Source organism: Nerophis lumbriciformis, linkage group LG12 (genome assembly GCF_033978685.3).
Source record: "Nerophis lumbriciformis linkage group LG12, RoL_Nlum_v2.1, whole genome shotgun sequence".
NCBI classification, from domain to species: domain Eukaryota; kingdom Metazoa; phylum Chordata; class Actinopteri; order Syngnathiformes; family Syngnathidae; genus Nerophis; species Nerophis lumbriciformis.
Genome location: NC_084559.2, coordinates 1,568,058 through 1,588,458, shown reverse-complemented (window position 1 = coordinate 1,588,458; position 20,401 = coordinate 1,568,058). Strand labels below are relative to the sequence as shown.

At 43.6% G+C, this 20,401-nt stretch overlaps 1 protein-coding gene across 1 annotated transcript in view; it reads right to left on the bottom strand.

The window, feature by feature from the left end:
• The window catches only part of LOC133623017 (splicing regulator ARVCF-like), a 670,015-nt gene that overhangs the window by 419,399 nt on the left and 230,215 nt on the right, over positions 1 to 20,401 (bottom strand). Inside the window, exon 3 of the mRNA XM_072914236.1 lies at positions 10,797 to 10,891. The gene's annotated coding sequence lies outside the window, so the exon portion shown is untranslated. The remainder of the gene's footprint in view (positions 1 to 10,796; positions 10,892 to 20,401) is intronic.

The window sequence follows — 20,401 nt, the reverse complement described above, 5'->3', positions numbered from 1 at the left end:
GGGAAAAAAAGGCCAGAAAAGTTCAGCGTGGACTCGCTTTTATGAGGTTGTAAATCAGGATGATAGTAATGCTGGCTGCGTGACTTGCAAGAGCTGCGACGCTGTTTATGTCTACGACAGTCACAAAACCGGGACATCTAACATGGTGCATCACATTTGTGCAAAACCCCGAACCTCCACAAACACCCTGAGCATGAGCAGTTTCGTCCGCCGTGATCCCAGAAGAGTGCCACAGGATGTTAAAACAAGATAGAACGCAGCTGTCTGCAGCAGTTTGAGTGGCGCGAGCGCTCTTGGAGGTGCGCTCAGCGCGGCTCCCAGATGATTGCGCACTGGTGTGCGTCTGGGCCGTGACAGCGTGGCACGCATTGAATGTCTCTGCTGCATTGGATCAGTCTCCTTTCTTTAACAGGCAAAAGCTTTATAACCTCACTAATGCCTTGCATCGTCTATATTAGATATATAACAACGGGCGGGTGGCGGATGGCGGGCGGGTGCGGTTTTGATTAAATGTTAGTTCGGGTGGATGCGGATGGTTGACGACTTTTGTGATGCGGTTGCGGATGAAATAATTGCCTATCCGTGCATCTCTAATCAGGACACAGTCCTTGACACCAAAAGGTCAACATGATTGCCACACAAAGTAGAGGATGGTTCAAGTTGTATCACAGAATCTCAACCAGGTTTGTTTACAAACACGTAGGATGTGTACCCGTGTGTGTGTGTGTGTGTGTGTGTGTGTGTGTGTGTGTGTGTGTGTTTCTACGCATAAAAGGATGAATTCTTCACTATAAGACCTGGTAATCACTAAGTCCTTTTTCCCTTTACAGCACCAGTCCCCACTTTGATGTTTGCTGCTCAATGGATTATTTTTTTATTTTTTTATTTGGTGTCTCTGCCTTTAGTAGCCCTCCATGCAAAGACGGAACAATTTTGCAGAATTTGCATATTTATCTTGAATAAAATGCAGTTTGTTTTTGTTTATATTTCTCTCACGGAGAGAACCGAGCTATACCGGGGCGGTATAGCTCGGTTGGTAGAGCGGCCGTGCCAGCAACTTGAGGGTTGCAGGTTCGATCCCCGCTTCCGCCATCCTAGTCACTGCCGTTGTGTCCTTGGGCAAGACACTTTACCCACCTGCTCCCAGTGCCACCCACACTGCTTTAAATGTCACTTAGATATTGGGTTTCACTATGTAAAGCGCTTTGAGTCACTTGAGAAAAAACGCTATATAAATATAATTCACTTCACTTCATTTCACACTTCAAAGTTGTCACAGGGGCATTTTTACCACTGTGTTACATGGCCTTTCCTTTTAACAACACTCAATAAATGTTTGGGAACTGAGGAGACACATTTTTGAAGCTTTTCAGGTGGAATTCTTTAAAGTACAGCTTAAGTTGTTCAACAGTCCGGGGGTCTCCGTTGTGGTATTTTAGGCTTCATAATGCGCCACACATTTTCAGTGGGAGACAGGTCCGGACTACAGGCAGGCCAGTCTAGTACCCGCACTCTTTTACTATGAAGCCACGCTGTTGTAACACGTGGCTTGGCATTGTCTTGCTGAAATAAGCAGGGGCGTCCATGGTAACGTTGCTCGGGTGGCAACATATGTTGCTCCAAAACCTGTATGTACCTTTCAGCATTAATGGTGCCTTCACAGATGTGTAAGTTACCCATGTCTTGGGCACTAATACACCCCCATACCATCACACATGCTGGCTTTTACACTTTTCACCTTTAACAATCCGCATGGTTCTTTTCCTCTTTGTTCCGGAGGTCACGACGTCCACACTTTCCAAAAATAATTTAAAATGTGGACTCGCCCAGACCACAGAACACTTTTCCACTTTGCATCAGTCCATCCTAGATGAGCTCGTGCCCAGCGAAGCCGGCTGCATTTCCGGGTGTCGTTGATAAATGGCTTTGGCTTTGCATAGTAGAGTTTTAACTTGCACTTACAGATGTAGCGACGAACTGTAGTTACTGACAGTGGGTTTCTAAAGTGTTCCACAGCCCATGTGGTGATATCCTTTACACACTGATGTCGCTTTTTGATGCAGTACCAAGGTCACGGGCATTGATTGTGATTTTCTGACCCTTTTGATGATATTACAGACCTTAGATGGTGAAATCCCTAAATCCCTAGCTCGTTGAGAAATGTCGTTCTTAAACTGTTCGAGAATTTGCTCACGCGTTAGTTCACAAAGTGGTGACCCTCGCCCCGTCCTTGTTTGTGAACGACTGAGCATTTCATGGAAGCTGCTTTTATACCCAATCATGGCACCCACCCGTTCCCAATTAGCCTGTTCACCTGTGGAAATGTTCCAAATAAGTGTTTGATGAGCATTCCTCAACTTTCTCAGTCTTTTTTGCCACTTGTGCCAGCTTTTTTGAAACATGTTGCAGGCATCAAATTCCAAAATGAGCTAATATTTGCAAAAAATAACAAAAGTTCTCCAGTTCGAACGTTAAGTATCTTGTCTTTGCAGTCTATCCATCCATCCATTTTCTACCGCTTGTCCCTTTTGGGGTCGCGGGGGGTGCTGGAGCCTATTTCAGCTGCATTCGGGCGGAAGGCGGTGTACACCCTGGACAAGTCGCCACGTCATCGCATCTTTGCAGTCTATTCAATTGAATATAAGTTGAAAAGTATTTGCAAATCATTGTATTCTGTTTTTATTTACCATTTCCACAACGTGACATTTTCACTGGTTTTGGGGTTTTGTATAAAAGTACAACTCCAAGGGCGTGCATATTATTTGTGGACAGTTTGTGTGTAGCGGCAATAACTAATCAAAGGGAAGAATGAAAATAATGAATCATTTCCACTACAAAGAGACATGGTTTGGATGAAATGGTCTCAAGGCATAAACATTGTTAATTAATATGGAATGTGGTGGAGTTGTGGCACCACCCTCTCTTATATATCACCCATGTATTTAAAAAAAAAAAAAAGTGGATTGGCAGACGATGCAGTCTTTGCTTACAGGAAAAAGTAGAATTACATTATTGGCACATTATTCAAGACGATAATAAATCTTGTCATCAGTGAGCGTTATAGTAAACCTGCAGATGTTATTCTCGACTTCATGTCTTGCTTTGTTATTATATATGGTTAATAATGATTAATAATAACAAAGAACAATATGACATCTTAGTGAACATTGCCAATTAAGTGTTTTGTTCCTGGCTTAGCCATGAATAAGTTGAGACTCGTAACGAGGCCTTTTAGATTTACTAAGGTCTGACATGATTAGTCACTTTACCGGTGGCAGTAGCTATGCTCCCCTAGCAGAGCTTACAGCAGGGGTGCTCATTACATCGATCGCGATCTACCGGTCGATCTCGGAGGGTGTGTCAGTCGATCACCAGCCAGGCATTAAAAAAATAGTCCTAAAAATGAGCGATCATAAATCTTCACTATGACGTCACTTTCGTCACTTGATTGACATTCACGGCACCCGAGGGTCTTCTGAGATGACGCTGGCTGCTGCCAGCTCATTAAAATTACCGACTGGAAGGCGAGAAACACTTTATTTCAACAGACTCTGGCGCCGTACCTGTCGTCAAAACTCCAAAGACCGACTGCACAGTTGCGCAATAAAAGCTCTGCTTCATCCTGCCTGCGCTACCAAAATAAGAGTCTCAGAAAGCTGGCGTGCACAAGCTAGCAAGCTACGGAGTTTGCCGACAATGTATTTCTTGTAAAGTGTATACAAAGGAGTACGGAAGCTGGACAAATAAGATGCCAAAAACCAACCACTTTCATGTGGTATTGGACAGAAAGGAGGACTTTTTTTCTCCTCCATTCGAAAATGCGGACGTTATCATCACCACTGTCTGATTCCAATCAATGCAAGTCATCACAATCAGGTAATACACCAACTTATATTCTTGTCTTCATGAAAGAAAGGAATCTATATGTGTTAAACATGCTTGTATTATCTTTAACTACCTTTAACTTGTTAACAATATTAACTATATGTGTTAAACATGCTTGTATTATCTTTAACCACCTTTAAGTTGTTAACAATATTAACTATATGTGTTAAACATGCTTGTTTTATCTTTAACCACCTTTAAGTTGTTAACAATATTAACTATTTGTGTTAAACATGCTTGTATTATTTTTAACCACCTTTAACTTGTTAACAATATTAACTATATGTGTTAAACATGCTTGCATTATCTTTAAACACCTTTAACTTGTTAACAATATTAACTATATGTATTAAACATACTTGTATTATCATTAAACACCTTTAATGTATTAACAATATTAACTATATGTGTTAAACATGCTTGCATTATCATTAAACACCTTTAACTTGTTAACAATATTAACTATATGTGTTAAACATGCTTGTTTTATCTTTAACCACCTTTAAGTTGTTAACAATATTAACTATATGTGTTAAACATGCTTGTATTATTTTTAACCACCTTTAACTTGTTAACAATATTAACTATATGTATTAAACATACTTGTATTATCATTAAACACCTTTAATGTATTAACAATATTAACTATATGTGTTAAACATGCTTGCATTATCATTAAACACCTTTAACTTGTTAACAAAAACATATTTCATAAAGAAGTAAATATAAATTATATATATGAATGAGGTAGATCCCCACGACTTGATCAATTGAAAAGTAGCTCGCCTGCAGAAAAAGTGTGAGCACCCCTGGCTTACAGAGTATCCTTGGACCGAGCTGGACAACATTTGCTTGTTTTCTTTTGCCACAAAGGTCACACGACTGAAACAATGTTCATTATGATTTCCATTCATGATGAAGCATCAGTCCATCTTAGATGAGCTCGGGGCCCACTGAAGCCGGCGGCGTTTCCCGGGTGTTGTTGATAAATGGCTTTCGCTTTGCGTAGTAGAGTTTTAGCTTGCGCTTACAGATGTAGCGACCAACTGTAGTTACTGACGGTGGTTTTCTGAAGTGTTCCTGAGCCCATGTGGTGATATCCTTTACACACTGATGTCGGGATTTTGATGCAGTACCGCCTAGGACAGGGGCGTCAAACTCAAATACAGAGTTGGCCAAAATGTAAAACTGAACAAAGCTGAACAAATTAACCTTTTAATAGGGACCCAAACAAGTTTTGCATTAAATATTGAACAAGCAAGGCTTATATAACTTTATAGTGACATGCAAAATCGAGTTTCAAATAATAACAATAATAATTAAAAAATATCAATGGCATATCAAATACAATTTAAATAAAAATGTAATGCCTCTTTTCTATTTGCAGCCTTCTGAGGTAAATATCAACATTAACTTTTTCCACAGGCTAATAAATTAGAAAATAAATTAACAATGAGTAAACCAACCATTCAGGACCTTAAACTGCTCAGTTTGCAACACACTGATCTAATCTAATCTGCCCAAGCCAGATACCCGCCATCTTTTCTTGGATGCTAGTTCATTAATGTCGGGGCTCAGGCTTTGAGCTGAGGCAACCTTCATTATCCAACGAAGGTGTTCATCTGTCATTATATCTTGTAGTCCACCCGGACCACAGTCTTGGGGCGTGACTTAAAGAAACTGCGTTTAACGTCCGCTTTTCATCCATTCTAACAACGTGCCGGCCCAGTCACAAGATATGTGCGGCTTCGGTACGCACACACAAGTGAAAGCAAAGGCACACTTGATCAACAGCGATACACGTTACACTGAGGGTGGCCGTATAAACAACTTTAACACTGTTAGAAATATGCGCCACACTGTGAACCCACACCAAACAAGAATGACAAACACATTTCGGGAGAACATCCGCACCGTAACACAACATAAATACAACAGAACAAATACCCAGAACCCTTTGCAGCACTAACTCTTCCGGGACGCTACAAAATACACCCCCGCTAACACCACATAATTTGATATCGCCTCAAGGGCCAAGTGAAATTACACGGCGGGCCATATTTGGCCCGCGGGCCAGAGTTTGACACCCATACATGAATAGTAATGCTGTTAAACAATTCCTCAGATTATTCACACTTTTAAAATGTGATTAATCACAAATAACCTTGCATTATTTAGACATTTAAAGGTGCCATATGTAATAATTTCATGTCAAGTCATCATTAAATGGCCCTGATATGTCAAAAGGCATTAATAAATCATGTTATTTTTTAATACCTTTATGCATACTTGCCAACCTTGAGACATCCGATTTCGGGAGGTGGGGGGCGTGGTCGGGGTGGGGAGCGTGGTCGGGGGTGGGGGCGTGGTTGGGGGCGTGGTTAAGAGGGGAGGAATATATTTACAGCTAGAATCCACCAAGTCAAGCATTTCATATATATATACTGTATATATATATATAAGAAATACTTGGCTTTCAGTGAATTCTAACTATATATATATATATATATATATATATATATATATATATATATATATATATATATATATATATATATATATATTTATATATATATATATATACATAAATAAAAGAAATACTTGAATTTCAGTGTTCATTTATTTACACATATACACACACATAACACTCATCTACTCATTGTTGAGTTAAGGGTTGAATTGTCCATCCTTGTTCTATTCTCTGTCACTATTTTTCTAACCATGCTGAACACCCTCTCTGATGATGCATTCTGCTTCGTCTCCTTGTTGTGTGCGCAGTTGTGCACTGCACTCTCTAAAAGATGTTAATGTCACATATGCATGTACAGTAGATGGCAGTATTGCCCTGTCTAAGAGTGTCCCAACATTGCTGTTTACGGCAGACGAACTGCTTTACAGTAGACGAAAACGTGACTGCTGTTGTTGTGTGTTGTTGCCGCGCTGGGAGGACCTTAATGAAACTGCCTAACAATAAACCCACATAAGAAACCAAGAACTCGCCCTCGATCATTCTACAGTTATAACGTGATTGGGCAGGCACGCTGTTTATATTGTGGGAAAGCGGACGTGAAAACAGGCTGTCGGCACGTCACTCAGGTCCGCCTGAATTTCGGGAGATTTTCGTGAGAAAATTTGTCCCGGGAGGTTTTCGGGAGAAGCGCTGAATTTCGGGAGTCTCCCAAAAATCCGGGAGGGTTGGCAAGTATGCCTTTATGACCGATAACGGTACTTCAGCTGGGATATGATCATTTCAAAATTAGATTTACAGCCCCGAAATATTGGTATTGTTTTAATTTCGATCCCCCGCCCTCCGCCGTTTGACCAATTAGAAAGTCTGTGAATGTGTTACATCCTGTCATGATCCTCGGTCCGGATCATGTTTTCGTTATGTTCTGTTAGTTTAACTCCATAGTTCCTGTTTTTTGTGCACTCTTGTTTGTTTTGGTTGCCATGGTTGCATATGATTTTCACCTGCCGCTGGTGTTCGGACGCTCACCTGGCTATAATCAAGAGACTATTTAAACCGCCTTTGCCAGTCAGTTGGCCTGGCGTCATTGCTCGTTTCATGTCTGATTCCATAGTTATGCTAGTTAGTTGTTTCATGCCACAGTTTGATAAAGTTCTCTATGTCCATAGTTCTTGCTAAGGGTTAGCGTCTATGTTTCCTGCGTTAAGTTTTTTGTTCTTTAGCCTCTCGTGGGAACGGCACGCTTTCCTTTTGTTTTTGTTCTGTCTTTTGTAATGTGTAGGATTAATTGATTAATAAATATGTTCCTACCTTCAAGTCCTGTCCGGAATAGTCCGTGTGCATGCTGGGAGAACAAACCTCGCAGTAAGCTGCGAAAACCACGTCCTGACACATCCAGGTTGCCAGTTGCGTCTAGCTACTGCCACCGGTAAAGTTACTAAACATGTCAGACCTTATTAAATCTAAAAGGCGTCGTTACGAGTCTCAACTTATTCATGGCTAAGCCAGGAACAAAACGAGGATTTGTATTGGGGGGTTGCCTTTGAAAGAAATGGACAATTTAGTCTCCAATGAACCTACCGTGGATGTTTTTTGGTACAAGGGAGCAAGCACACACACGGAGAACTTACAAACTCTACAAAGAGATTCGACTGGGATCTGAACCGTCGAATTCCAGACTGTGAAATTGACGTCATTAACCATTAAGCCCCCGAGGCTGTGAATGAAACACTAGTTGTTGTTTTTTACTCCACACTAAAGTGATGAATTTGTGTGATATCTTCCTTGTCTATGCTACAAATATTTGTGTGTTAAGAGCAGTAAAAAGTATATCAATTCAAGGTATCCCTTTTAACATGTTATCTCGTATTGTGATATCACTCAGTCGCATCCCTACGGAAATTACAACCTACTCTGGATTGTAACCACACATTGCAAGCTGAACAAATTGAATGGATTTTCTACTTGCTGTATCAGCCTAAAAAATATTTAATGATATTTAAGTCTCTTCCTTTTATGATTGTTGTTTATGTTCTCTCAAAGACAATTCAAGCTGTTATCAGGTTCAATTTAGGTGATGCAACGCTTTGGAACAAAAAGGTGCAATCTTTGATCAAAAGTCAATCCAATTAGCGCGCATAGTGTTGTATTAGTATGTAAACACTACTGGGTCAAAGTCGTATTTAATAATAATAATAATAATAATAATAATAGATTTTATTTGTAAAAAAAAAAGCACTTTACATTGAGTAAACAACCTCAAAGTGCTACAGTGTATTAAAACAAATAAAAAGAAAAAGATAATAAATTAAAAAAATAAAATAAAAACTAGAACAGCCATATAGCTAAAACTAGTATGCCTATATCTAAAAAAAAAAAGGCTTTTTTAAAAAGAAGGGTTTTTAAGCCTTATTTAAAAGCATCCACAGTCTGTGATGCCCTCAGGTGGTCAGGGAGAGCCTTACACAGACTGGGAATGGCGACGCCATTGTTCGTAGCTTTGTCCTCGGAGGTTGGAGGAGGTTAGTCTGTCTGGAGCGGAGGTGTCGTGTGGAGGATTTGGGGGTGAGTAGTTCTTTGAGTTGGGGGTTGGGGGGGCATTTCCATGGAGGCACTGGAGGGTTAGTGGGGAGACTTTGAATTCAATCCTGAGTGGAACAGGAAGCCAGTGAAGGGATTTGAGAAATGGTGTGATATAGTCGTATTTCCGCACTGTCATCAGGATCCTAGCAGCACTATTCTGTGTGTATTGCAGCTTCTGGAATGTTCTTGCTGGGGATCCCGACAAGGAGTGTGTTGCAGTAGTCTAGCCTGGAGGCTATTTCCTACATGTAAGATACAACCATTGTCGTGGAAAACAAATATCAGCTACATCATGCATGAAGATACTGGAGTCATAACCATTTTTCACAGAAGTTACAAAATACAGTGACACCTCAATTTTAAGTAATTAGTTTCCGAAAGATCTGATGAAGACCATATTGTATAAAACTAAAACCTAACTTTTCCTATAAGAAATTATGTACCGTATGTTGGAATAATTGTTTGTAAGTTATCACAAAAGAAACGTTGTATTATGAATGCTGTCTTTCGAGGCCTAACAAGAGGAAGAAGGCTCGTAAAACCCCACTGTGATTTCAACACGGACAGATGGCAGGATCTGCTCAACTTCCAGAGGAACTCTCTTTGAAGTGTTAAACGAACTCTCTCTGAAGTATTTCACAAACTCTCTTCCAACTATTTGGTAACCGAGGTCAACGCTATTTACGACCCGCTGCCCTCTTGAAGTTGCTGTGGTCAGGAGACGGGAGGGGTTATCTATTGTCCTCCAACACCTGCCCCAGCTGGATCCAGGAAGAGCCCAAGCCCGAGAAATCCTCTTCTTGGACTTCAATGAGACCGAAAACAATGACTGTTTTACATACTTCCCATTCTTGCTGTGACATGTGTTGGTGCGTGAACATTGAACATCTGAATAAATGAGGAGACGAAAACCTTCTTCGTCAGAGCGTGGTGCAGGACTGTACAGAGAGTGCAGTGGCCATGTCTCTCCTCAATATTGAGTCCAAATTGAAATCTGTCTCTGTTTGATTCCTTGCCTTTTGTCTTGTTTAATAGATGTCCTCAGTGTTTGAACGTGACATCGTATTTTCCAGACCATAGGGCGCACGGGATTATAAGGCGCAAGTTTGTGAACCTACTCAGTGGCCTAGTGGTTGGAGTGTCCGCCCTGAGATCGGTAGGTCGTGAGTTCAAACCCCGGCCGAGTCATACCAAAGACTATAAAAATGGGAGCCATTACCTCCCTGCTCGGCACTCAGCATCAAGGGTTGGAACTGGGAGGTTAAATCACCAAAAATGATTCCCGGGCACGGCCACCGCTGCTGCTCACTGCTCCCCTCACCTCCCAGGAGGGTGGAACAAGGGGATGGGTCAAATGCAGAGGACAAATTTCACCACACTTAGTGTGTGTGTGACAATCATTGGTACTTGAACTTAACTTAAGGCGTAATGTTAACCATGTTATGTCTTGGGCAAAGTTCTGGTGAAGATGTTCATCAAAAACTGAATCGTACAAAAATGTAGGTACACTTTATGACTGCAGAGACTTTGGACAGAATTAAAAAGGGCAACATCGTCTCTGTAAGCACTGCAGTCAATTGTAGCTTCTCTTACTATTCAAATACTGTGATGAAAACTAAAAACCTTTCTCAATTGATATGTTCTAATTATGTGAAATATTCAACTGAGACCACATGTCCAGGAGGGTAAAATAAAACGTGTTCAAATAACAATCAGCGGTGAAGTCAAACTTCCCGGAGGAGAGATAACAGGGATGGAGGATGGATATTTCAACCCAAAAAACACTGTCAGGAACTATCATTTCTGCAATGATAAGCTGAACAAAGTGATTAAAGGTATGAAGGGGGAGGCAGGACGGTACCTTTGATGTCGGCGAGCGCCGTCACGCCGCAAGTAGAATGAGGAAGACGAGGCTCGGAGAGGTTGGACTGAATTGCTGCGTCTCGCAGGGGAGATCTGCCAGAGTCAATGACATTGAAAATGACATTGAATAGAAGTATGCAGACAACCAGCTGACTTTGACATTTGTAATGAAACACTTTTTTTTAAAATACCAGCAATGCTTGCTGCAGTTCCAGCATAATACAATCACAATCCATCCATCCATTTTCTTCCGCTTATCCGAGGTCTAAGCCTAATCAGAGAAGCCCAAACTTCCCTCTCCCCAGCCACTTTGTCCAGCTCCTCCCAGAGGATCCCGAGGCGTTCCCAGGCCATCCGGGAGACATAGTCTTCCCAACGTGTCCTGGGTCTTCCCCGTGGCTTCCTGCCAGTCGGACGTGCCCTAAACACCTCCCTAGGGAGGCGTTCCGGTGGCATCCTGACCAGATGCCCGAACCACCTCATCTGGCTCCTCTCCATGTAGAGGAGCAGCGGATTTACTTTGAGCTCCTCCCGGATGACAGAGCTTCTCACCCTATCTCTAAGGGAGAGCCCCGCCACCCGGGGAAGGAAACTAATTTCGACCGCTTGTACCCGTGATCTTGTCCTTTCGGTCATAACCCAAAGCTCATGACCATAGGTGAGGATGGGAACGTAGATCGACCGGTAAATTGAGAGCTTCGCCTTCCGGCTCAGCTCCTTCTTCACCACAACAGATCGATACAGCGTCTGCATTACTGAAGACGCCGCACCGATCCGCCTGTCGATCTCACGATCCACTCTTCCCTCACTCGTGAGCAAGACTCCGAGGTACTTGAACTCCTCCACTTGGGGCAAGATCTCCTCCGCAACTTGGAGATGGCACTCCACCCTTTCTCGGGCGAAAACAATGGACTGGGACTTGGCGGTGCTGTTTCTCATCCCATAGGTGAGGATGGGAACGTAGATCGACCGGTAAATTGAGAGCTTCGCCTTCCGGCTCAGCTCCTTCTTCACCACAACGGATCGATACAGCGTTCGCATTACTGAAGACGCCGCACCGATCCGCCTGTCGATCTCACCATCCACTCTTCCCCCACTCGTGAGCAAGACTCCTAGGTACTTGAACTCCTCCATTTGGGGTAATATCTCCTCCCCAACATGGAGATGGCACTCCACCCTTTCCCAGGCGAGAACCATGGACTCGAACTTGGAGGTGCTGTTTCTCATCCCATAGGTGAGGATGGGAACGTAGATCGACCGGTAAATTGAGAGCTTCGCCTTCCGGCTCAGCTCCTTCTTCACCACAACAGATCGATACAGCGTCTGCATTACTGAAGACGCCGCACCGATCCGCCTGTCGATCTCACGATCCACTCTTACCTCACTCGTGAGCAAGACTCCGAGGTACTTGAACTCCTCCACTTGGGGCAAGATCTCCTCCGCAACTTGGAGATGGCACTCCACCCTTTCTCGGGCGAGAACAATGGACTGGGACTTGGAGGTGCTGTTTCTCATCCCATAGGTGAGGATGGGAACGTAGATCGACCGGTAAATTGAGAGCTTCGCCTTCCGGCTCAGCTCCTTCTTCACCACAACGGATCGATACAGCGTTCGCATTACTGAAGACGCCGCACCGATCCGCCTGTCGATCTCACGATCCACTCTTCCCCCACTCGAGAGCAAGACTCCTAGGTACTTGAACTCCTCCATTTGGGGTAAGATCTCCTCCCCAACTTGGAGATGGCACTCCACCCTTTCCCAGGCGAGAACCATGGACTGGGACTTGGAGGTGCTGTTTCTCATCCCATAGGTGAGGATGGAAACGAAGATCGACTGGTAAATTGAGAGCTTCGCCTTCCGGCTCAGCTCCTTCTTCACCACAACGGATCGATACAGCGTCCGCATTAGTGAAGACGCCGCACCGATCCGCCTGTCGATCTCACGATCCATTCTTCCCCCATTCGTGAGCAAGACTCCTAGGTACTTGAACTCCTCCATTTGGGGTAATATCTCCTCCCCAACTTGGAGATGGCACTCCACCCTTTCTCAGGCGAGAACAATGGACTGGGACTTGGAGGTGCTGTTTCTCATCCCATAGGTGAGGATGGGAACGTAGATCGACCGGTAAATTGAGAGCTTCGCCTTCCGGCTCAGCTCCTTCTTCACCACAACAGATCGACACAGCGTCTGCATTACTGAAGACGCCGCACCGATCCGCCTGTCGATCTCACGATCCACTCTTCCCTCACTCGTGAGCAAGACTCCGAGGTACTTGAACTCCTCCACTTGGGGCAAGATCTCCTCCGCAACTTGGAGATGGCACTCCACCCTTTCTCGGGCGAAAACAATGGACTGGGACTTGGCGGTGCTGTTTCTCATCCCATAGGTGAGGATGGGAACGTAGATCGACCGGTAAATTGAGAGCTTCGCCTTCCGGCTCAGCTCCTTCTTCACCATAACGGATCGATACAGCGTCCGCATTACTGAAGACGCCTGTCGATCTCACCATCCACTCTTCCCTCACTCGTGAGCAAGACTCCTAGGTACTTGAACTCCTCCATTTGGGGTAAGATCTCCTCCCCAACTTGGAGATGGCACTCCACCCTTTCCCAGGCGAGAACCGTGGACTCGAACTTGGAGGTGCTGTTTCTCATCCCATAGGTGAGGATGGGAACGTAGATCGACCGGTAAATTGAGAGCTTCGCCTTACGGCTCAGCTCCTTCTTCACCACAACGGATCGATACAGCGTCCGCATTACTGAAGACGCCGCACCGATCCGCCTGTCGATCTCACGATCCACTCTTCCCCCACTCGTGAGCAAGACTCCTAGGTACTTGAACTCCTCCATTTGGGGTAAGATCTCCTCCCCAACTTGGAGATGGCACTCCACCCTTTCCCAGGCGAGAACCATGGACTCGGACTTGGAGGTGCTGTTTCTCATCCCATAGGTGAGGATGGGAACGTAGATCGACCGGTAAATTGAGAGCTTCGCCTTCCGGCTCAGCTCCTTCTTCACTACAACGGATCGATACAGCGTCCGCATTACTGAAGACACCACACCGATCCGCCTGTCGATCTAACGATCCACTCTTCCCTCACTCGTGAACAAGACTCCGAGGTACTTGAACTCCTCCATTTGGGGTAATATCTCCTCCCCAACTTGGAGATGGCACTCCACCCTTTCCCAGGCGAGAACCTTGGACTCGAACTTGGAGGTGCTGTTTCTCATCCCATAGGTGAGGATGGGATGTAGATCGACCGGTAAATTGAGAGGTTTGCCTTCCGACTCAGCTCCTTCTTCACCACAACGGATCGATACAGCGTCCGCATTACTGAAGACGCCACACCGATCCGCCTGTCGATCTCACGATCCATTCTTCCCCCACTCGTGAGCAAGACTCCTAGGTACTTGAACTCCTCCATTTGGGGTAAGATCTTCTCCCCAACTTGGAGATGGCACTCCAACCTTTCCCAGGCGAGAACCATGGACTCGAACTTGGAGGTGCTGTTTCTCATCCCATAGGTGAGGATGGGAACGTAGATCGACCGGTAAATTGAGAGGTTTGCCTTCCGGCTCAGCTCCTTCTTCACCACAACGGATCGATACAGCGTCCGCATTACTGAAGACGCCACACCGATCCGCCTGTCGATCTCACGATCCACTCTTCCCCCACTCGTGAGCAAGACTCCTAGGTACTTGAACTCCTCCATTTGGGGTAAGATCTTCTCCCCAACTTGGAGATGGCACTCCAACCTTTCCCAGGCGAGAACCATGGACTCGAACTTGGAGGTGCTGTTTCTCATCCCATAGGTGAGGATGGGAACGTAGATCGACCGGTAAATTGAGAGCTTCGCCTTCCGGCTCAGCTCCTTCTTCACCACAACGGATCGATACAGCGTTCGCATTACTGAAGATGCCGCACCGATCCGCCTGTCGATCTCACGATCCACTCTTCCCCCACTCGTGAGCAAGACTCCTAGGTACTTGAACTCCTCCATTTGGGGTAAGATCTCCTCCCCAACTTGGAGATGGCACTCCACCCTTTCCCAGGCGAGAACCATGGACTGGGACTTGGAGGTGCTGTTTTTCATCCCATAGGTGAGGATGGGAACGTAGATCGACCGGTAAATTGAGAGGTTTGCCTTCCGGCTCAGCTCCTTCTTTACCACAACGGATCGATACAGCGTCCGCATTACTGAAGACGCCACACCGATCCGCCTGTCGTTCTCACGATCCACTCTTCTTTCACTCGTGAGCAAGACTCCTAGGTACTTGAACTCCTCCACTTGGGGCAAGATCTCCTCCGCAACTTGGAGATGGTACTCCACCCTTTCTCAGGCGAGAACAATGGACTGGGACTTGGAGGTGCTGTTTCTCATCTCATAGGTGAGGATGGGAACGTAGATCGACCGGTAAATTGAGAGCTTCGCCTTCCGGCTCAGCTCCTTCTTCACCATAACGGATCGATACAGCGTCCGCATTACTGAAGACGCCTGTCGATCTCACCATCCACTCTTCCCTCACTCGTGAGCAAGACTCCTAGGTACTTGAACTCCTCCACTTGGGGAAAGATCTCCTCCGCAACTTGGAGATGGCACTCCACCCTTTCCCGGGCGAGAACAATGGACTCGGACTTGGAGGTGCTGATTCCCATCCCATAGGTGAGGATGGGAACGTAGATCGACCGGTAAATTGAGAGCTTCGCCTTCCGGCTCAGCTCCTTCTTCACCACAACAGATCGATACAGCGTCCGCATTACTGAAGACGCCGCACCGATCTGCCTGTCGATCTAACGATCCACTCTTCCCTCACTCGTGAACAAGACTCCGAGGTACTTGAACTCCTCCACTTGGGGCAAGATCTCCTCCCCAACCCGGAGATGGCACTCCACCCTTTTCCGGGCGAGAACCATGGACTCGGACTTGGAGGTGCTGATTCTCATCCCAGTCGCTTCACACTCGGCTGCGAACCGATCCAGTGAGAGCTGAAGATCCTGGCCAGATGAAGCCATCAGGACCACATCATCTGCAAAAAGCAGAGACCTAATCCTGCAGCCACCAAACCAGATCCCCTCAACGCCTTGACTGCGCCTAGAAATTCTGTCCATAAAAGTTATGAACAGAATCTGTCACAAAGGGCAGCCTTGAAATGTAATAGAACATTTATAACTTTTGAAAATTCTGTTCCTCCACAAACACATACAGGACTGTCTCAGAAAATTAGAATATTGTGTAAAAATGTCATACATTCTGGATTCATTACACATCAACTGAAATATTGCAAGCCTTTTATTATTTTAATATTGCTGATTGTGGCATACAGCTTAAGAAAACTCAAAAATCCCATCTCAAAAATGTTTTATATATGCTATAGCTTGCTGTTCTATGCGCCATGTTTGTTTGTGTTGGCTTCACTATGTGACGTCACAGGAAAATGGACGGGTGCATATAGGCACTTTGAAGCTTTTTTTTAGGGATATTGCGTGATGGGTAAAATTTTGAAAAAAACTTAGAAAAATATAATAAGCCACTGGGAACTGATTTTTAATGGTTTTAACCATTCTGAAATTGTGATAATGTTCCCCTTTAACCATACTTACCAACCTTGAGACCTCCAATTTCGGGAGGTGGGGGGTGGGTGCGGGGGGCGTGGTTGGGGCGGGGGCGTGGTTAAGAGGGGAGAAGTATATTTACAGCTAGAATTCACCAAGTCAAGTATTTCATATATATATATATGTATATATATATATATATATATATATATATATATATATATATATACAGGTAAAAGCCAGTAAATTAGAATATTTTGAAAAACTTGATTTATTTCAGTAATTGCATTCAAAAGGTGTAACTTGTACATTATATTTATTCATTGCACACAGACTGATGCATTCAAATGTTTATTTCATTTAATTTTGAGGTCAGGGGAGTTGGCGGGCCAATTTAGAACAGAAATACCATTGTCCGTAAACCAGGCACGGGTAGATTTAGCGCTGTGTGCAGGCGTCAAGTCCTGTTGGAACTTGAAATCTCCATCTCCATAGAGCAGGTCAGCAGCAGGAAGCAGGAAGTGCTCTAAAACTTGCTGGTAGACGGCTGCGTTGACCCTGGATCTCAGGAAACAGAGTGGACCGACACCAGCAGATGACATGGCACCCCAAACCATCACCCAACCATGCAAATTTTGCATTTCCTTTGGAAATCGAGGTCCCAGAGTCTGGAGGAAGACAGGAGAGGCACAGGATCCACGTTGCCTGAAGTCTAGTGTAAAGTTTCCACCATCAGTGATGGTTTGGGGTGCCATGTCATCTGCTGGTGTCGGTCCACTCTGTTTCCTGAGATCCAGGGTCAACGCAGCCGTCTACCAGCAAGTTTTAGAGCACTTCATGCTTCCTGCTGCTGACCTGCTCTATGGAGATGGAGATTTCAAGTTCCAACAGGACTTGGCGCCTGCACACAGCGCAAAATCTACCCGTGCCTGGTTTACGGACCATGGTATTTCTGTTCTAAATTGGCCCGCCAACTCCCCTGACCTTAGCCCCATAGAAAATCTGTGGGGTATTGTGAAAAGGAAGATGCAGAATGCCAGACCCAAAAACGCAGAAGAGTTGAAGGCCACTATCAGAGCAACCTGGGCTCTCATAACACCTGAGCAGTGCCAGAAACTCATCGACTCCATGCCACGCCGCATTAACGCAGTAATTGAGGCAAAAGGAGCTCCAACCAAGTATTGAGTATTGTACATGCTCATATTTTTCATTTTCATACTTTTCAGTTGGCCAACATTTCTAAAAATCCCTTTTTTGTATTAGCCTTAAGTAATATTCTAATTTTGTGACACACGGAATTTTGGATTTTCATTTGTTGCCACTTCAAATCATCAAAATTAAATGAAATAAACATTTGAATGCATCAGTCTGTGTGCAATGAATAAATATAATGTACAAGTTACACCTTTTGAATGCAATTACTGAAATAAATCAAGTTTTTCAAAATATTCTAATTTACTGGCTTTTACCTGTATATATCCCCGCGACCCTGAAGGGAATAAGCGGTAGAAAATGGATGGATATATATATATATATATATATATATATATATATATATATATATATATATATATATATATATATATATATATATATATATATATATACCGTATTTTACGCACTATTAGCCGCACCTAAAAACCACAAATTTACTCAAAAGCTGACAGTGCGGCTTATAACCCGGTGCGCTTTATATATGGATTAATATTAAGATTTATTTTCAGAAAGTTTCGGTCTCGCAACTACGGTAAACAGCCGCCATCTTTTTTCCCGGTAGAACAGGAAGCGCTTCTTCTTCTACGCAAGCAACCGCCAAGGTAAGCACCCGCCCCCATAGAACAGGAAGCGCTTCTTCTTCTACTGTAAGCAACCACCCGCCCGCGTAGAAGAAGAAGAAGCGCGCGGATATTACGTTTCATTTCCTTTGTGTGTTTACATCTGTAAAGACCACAAAATGGCTCCTACTAAGCGACAGGTTTCCGGTTCATGAAAAGACGCAATCTCTCCATCCGCACACGGATTACTATTTCACAGCAACTGCCTAAAGACTTTCAAGAAAAGCTGGCTACTTTCCGTGCATATTGTATAAACAAGATAGCTGAAAAAAAGATCCGGCCAGAGAACATTATCAACATGGACGAGGTTCCACTGACTTTTGATATTCCTGTGAACCGCACTGTGGATACAACGGGAGCACGTACGGTGAATATTCGCACCACAGGGAATGAGAAGTCATCCTTCACTGTGGTTCTAGCTTGCCATGCTAATGGCCAGAAACTTCCACCCATGGTGATATTCAAAAGGAAGACCTTGCCAAAAGAGACCTTTCCAGCCGGCGTCATCATAAAAGCTAACTCGAAGGGATGGATGGATGAAGAAAAGATGAGCGAGTGGTTAAGGGAAGTTTACGCGAAGAGGCCGGGTGGCTTTTTTCACGCAGCTCCGTCCATGTTGATATACGACTCCATGCGCGCCCACATCACGCTGGTTTTTAATATATTATTAAAGTTTGACTGACCTATCTGACTGTTTTTTTGACATTCCTTTAGCGCAGTTAGATGCGGCTTACAACACGGGGCGGCTTATAGGTGGACAAAGTTTTGAAATATGCCGTTCATTGAAGGCGCGGCTTATAACCCAGGGCGCCTTATGGTGCGGAAAATACGGTATATATATATATAAGAAATAATTGACTTTCAGGGAATTCTAGCTATATATATATATATATATATACATATATATATATATATATATATATATATATATATATATATATATATATATATATATAAAAATAAAAGAAATACTTGAATTTCAGTGTTCATTTATTTACTCATATACACACACATAACACTCTTCTACTCATTGTTGAGTTAAGGGTTGAATTGTCCATCCTTGTTCTATTCGCTGTCACTATCTTTCTAACCATGCTGAACTGAATTTCGGGAGATTTTCGGGAGAAAATTTGTCCGGGGAGGTTTTCGGGAGAGGCGCTGAATTTCGGGAGTCTCCCGGAAAATCCGGGAGTGTTGGCAAGTATGCCTTTAATTTAATATTGACACTGTAACAGGCAGCATCACCTTTGTTTTCCTGTTGCGGTGTCTCAGGAATATACACATCACAGCAGAGAAAAATACTGAGGACAATGTGTGACACAAAGCGACAACACAAAATTGCTCGTGATGATTCGTACCATGGGATGAATTATTCTGCCTTCCACCGCTTTGATGACCATGAACAAAAACAGTTGGCAGGCAAAAAAAGCAGAATCAACTGTTTGCTTGCACGCTTCACCATGACCAGATGTGTTGCCAAATTAGGAAACGAATGAATGGACGCATACAGATCTCCTCTTAGGTAAAACAACACCTCCAACTGTGGCGTATTATATATTAAATAAGTAACACAGTTAGCTGTTCAAATATTTAAGAAGAACATGTGCATCATTTGCAAAAAAAAAGTGTGCAGGAGTTTGTGATGCAATATCAGTATTTGCATCTGGAACTGAGGAGCTCAGAGAGTTTTCGCACAGCATCTGTGAAAAGTTTTGGTCGCTATTTAAAACCAATTTGTATGTTTTTGTTTGGTAACTGATGAAAATGCGATTGAAAAATGGGTTGACAGGCACCGTTTGTGAACAATCAAGGTATGTAAATAAACATTTTGTACCTGTATGTTTCTGCGACTTAACTATGGTCCGGTGCGGCTAATAAATGCAAACATATTTACTTCTTCCAAAATAATTAGACTTATACTTAGACAAACTGTACTGATCCACAAGGGAAATTGTTCCACACAGTAGCTCAGTTACAAAGGATGGAAAGGGTAAGGATGGAAAGGATAATGCAGGTATAAAGTAGACTAAAAATGTACCATAGTAGCAATATAAAATATTAAATATATGCAATTGTAATTGCAATTAATCACAGGTAATTACTCGCACGCATTATTTAAATTCACTTAATTTCAGGTAACCATCCACGGTTAAGGTGAAATAAATTGCATGATCAATATGTATTTATACATGATTATTGCGATTATTTTTTTGTG